This window comes from Schistocerca americana, unplaced genomic scaffold, assembly GCF_021461395.2.
Source record: "Schistocerca americana isolate TAMUIC-IGC-003095 unplaced genomic scaffold, iqSchAmer2.1 HiC_scaffold_16, whole genome shotgun sequence".
Lineage (NCBI taxonomy): Eukaryota > Metazoa > Arthropoda > Insecta > Orthoptera > Acrididae > Schistocerca > Schistocerca americana.
Window position 1 is genome coordinate 10,133,817 of NW_025725687.1, and position 3,886 is coordinate 10,137,702.

The window sequence follows — 3,886 nt, forward strand, 5'->3', positions numbered from 1 at the left end:
AAAGTATACACGAAACCTGAAGTCAAGCATCGGAAACTAAAACTGGACTCACAGGAGAAGTTCAAATCATTGAAGGTGAGAGTGTCAGTCCTCTTGAACTTAAGTCGGCATTGTGTCTTTTGTATTAAATTCGGATGCAATTACGTGTTTTATCGTCAATAAGAAGGTCCAAGGGATACAGTAAACCTGAAGTGAAGCATCGGAATCTAAAACTGGACTCACAGGAGAGGTTCAAATCGTAGAAAGTGAGAGTGTCAGTCCTCTTGTACTTAAGTCGGCATTTGCCTTTTGTATAAAAATTCGGATGCCATTTCTGTGTTTCATCGTCAAAAAGATAGTCCAAGGTATACAGTAAACCTGAAGTGAAGCATCGGAATCTGAAACTGGACTCACAGGGGAGGTTCAATTCATAGAAAGTGAAAGTGTCAGTCCTCTTGTACTTAAGTCGGCATTGGGCCTTTTGTATTAAATTCGGATGCAATTGTTGTGTTTCATCGTCAATAATAAAGTCCGAGGTATACAGTAAACCTGAAGTGACTCATCGGAATCTAAAACTGGACTCACAGAAGAGGTTCAAATCATAGAAAATTAGAGAGTCAGTCCTCTTGTACTTATGTCGGCATTGTGCTTTTGAAATTAATTCGGCTGCAATTTCTGTGTTTCATCGTCAATAAGAAGGTCCAATGTATACAGGAAACCTGAAGTGAAGCATCGGAATCTAAAACTGGACTCACAGGACAGGTTCAAATCATAGAAAGTGAGAGTGTCAGTCCTCTTTTCCATAAGTCGGCATTGTGCCTTTTGTATTAATATCGGATGCAATATCTGTGTTTCATCGTCAATAAGAAGGTGCAAGTGATACAGTAGACCTGAAGTGAAGCATCGGAATCTAAAACTGGACTCACTGGAGAGGTTCAAGTCACAGAAAGTCAGAGTGTCAGTCCTTTGGTACTTATGTCGCCATTGTGCCTTTTGTATTAAATTCGGATGCAATTTCTGTGTTTCATCGTCAATAAGAAGTTGCAAGGGATACAGTAAACCTGAAGTGAAGCATCGGAATCTAAAACTGTACTCACAGGAGAGGTTCAAATCATAGAAAGTTAGAGTGTCGGTCCTCTTGTACTTATGTCGGCATTGTGATTTTTGAATTTAATTCCGAAGCAATATCTGTGCTTCTTCGTCAATAAGAAGGTCCTAGGTATACAGTAAACCTGAAGTGAAGCATTCGAATCTAAAACTAAGCTCACAGGAGAGGTTCAAATCATAGAAAGTTAGAGTGTCTGCCCTCTTGTACTTAAGTCAGCATTGTGCCTTTCGTATTAAATTCGGATGCAATTTCTGTGCTTCATCGTCAATAAGAAGGTGCAAGTGATACATTAGACCTGAAGTGAAGCATCGGAATCTAAAACTTGACTCACAGGAGTTGTTCAAATCATAGAAAGTGAGAGCGTCAGTCCTCTTGTACTCAAGTCGGCATTGTGCCTTTTGTATTAAACTCGGATGCAATTTCTGTGTTTCATCGTCAATACGAACGTCCAAGGTATACACGAAACCTGAAGTCAAGCATCGGAATCTAAGACTGGACTCACAAGAGGTTCAAATCATAGAAAGTGAGTGTGTCAGTCCTCTTGTGCTTAAGTCGGCCTTGTGCGTTTTGTATTAAATTCGGATGCAATTTCTGTGTTTCTTCGACAATAAGAAAGTCCAACGGATACAGTAAACCTGAAGTGAATCATCGGAATCTGAAACTGGACTCACAGAAGAGGTTCAAATCACAGAAAGTTAGAGAGTCAGTCCTCTTGTACTTATGTCGGCATTGTGCCTTTTGAATTTAATTCGGATACAATTTCTGTGTTTCATCGTCAATAAGAAGGTGCAAGGTATACAGGAAACCTAAAGTGAAGCATCGGAATCTAAAACTGGACTCACAGGAGAGGTTCAAATCATAGAAAGTGAGAGTGTCAGTCCTCTTGTACTTAAGTCGGCGTTGTGCCTTTTGTATTAAATTCGGATGCAATTTCTGTGTTTCATCGTCAATAAGAAGGTCCAAAGTATACACGAAACCTGAAGTCAAGCATCGGAAACTAAAACTGGACTCACAGGAGTGGTTCAAATCATTGAAAGTGAGAGTGTCAGTCCTCTTGAACTTAAGTCGGCATTGTGCCTTTTGTATTAAATTCGGATGCAATTTCTGTGTTTCATCGTCAATAAGACGGTCCAAAGTATACACGAAACCTGAAGTCAAGCATCGGAAACTAAAACTGGACTCACAGGAGAAGTTCAAATCATTGAAAGTGAGAGTGTCAGTCCTCTTGAACTTAAGTCGGCATTGTGTCTTTTGTATTAAATTCGGATGCAATTTCCGTGTTTTATCGTCAATAAGAAGGTCCAAGGGATACAGTAAACCTGAAGTGAAGCATCGGAATCTAAAACTGGACTCACAGGAGAGGTTCAAATCATAGAAAGTGAGAGTGTCAGTCCTCTTGTACTTAAGTCGGCATTTGCCCTTTGTATAAAAATTCGGATGCAATTTCTGTGTTTCATCGTCAAAAAGATAGTCCAAGGTATACAGTAAACCTGAAGTGAAGCATCGGAATCTGAAACTGGACTCACAGGGGAGGTTCAATTCATAGAAAGTGAAAGTGTCAGTTCTCTTGTACTTAAGTCGGCATTGGGCCTTTTGTATTAAATTCGGATGCAATTGCTGTGTTTCATCGTCAATAATAAAGTCCGAGGTATACAGTAAACCTGAAGTGAATCATCGTAAGCTAAAACTGGACTCACAGTAGAGGTTCAAATCATAGAAAATTAAAGAGTCAGTCCTCTTGTACTTATGTCGGCATTGTGCTTTTGAAATTAATTCGGATGCAATTTCTGTGTTTCATCGTCAATAAGAAGGTCCAATGTATACAGGAAACCTGAAGTGAAGCATCGGAATCTAAAACTGGACTCACAGGACAGGTTCAAATCATAGAAAGTGAGAGGGTCAGTCCTCTTTTCCATAAAGTCGGCATTGGGCCTTTAGTATTAATATCGGATGCAATATCTGTGATCATCGTCAATAAGAAGGTCCAAGGGATACAGTAGACCTGACGTGAAGCATCGGAATCTAAAACTGGACTCATAGGAGACGTTCAAATCATAGAAAGTAAGAGTGTAAGTCCTCTTGTACTTAAGTCGGCATTGTGCCTTTTGAATTTAATTCCGAAGCAATATCTGTGCTTCTTCGTCGATAAGAAGGTCCAAGGTATAGAGTAAGCCTGAAGTGAAGCATTCGAATCTAAAACTGGGCTCACAGGAGAGGTACAAATCATAGAAAGTTAGAGTGTCAGTCCTCTTGTACTTACGTCAGCATTGTGCCTTTTGTATTAAACTCGGATGTAATCTCTGTGTTTCATCGTCAATAAGAACGGTCAAGGTATACACGAAACCTAAAGTCAGGCATCGGAATCCAAACCTGGACTCACAGGAGAGGTTCAAATCATAGAAAGTGAGAGTGTCAGTCCTCTTGTGCTTAAGTCGGCCTTGTGCGTTTTGTATTAAATTCGGATGCAATTTCTGTGTTTCGTCGACAATAAGAAAGTCCTACGGATACAGTAAACCTGAAGTGAAACATCGGAATCTAAAACTGGACTCACAGAAGAGGTTCAAATCATAGAAAGTTAGAGAGTCAGTCCTCTTGTACTTATGTCGGCATTGTGCCTTTTGAATTTAATTCGGATACAATTTCTGTGTTTCATCGTCAATAAGGAGGTGCAATGTATACAGGAAACCTCAAGTGAAGCATCGGAATCTAAAACTGGACTCACAGGAGAGGTTCAAATCATAGAAAGTGAGAGTGTCAGTCCTCTTGTACTTAAGTCGGCGTTGTGCCTTTTGTATTATA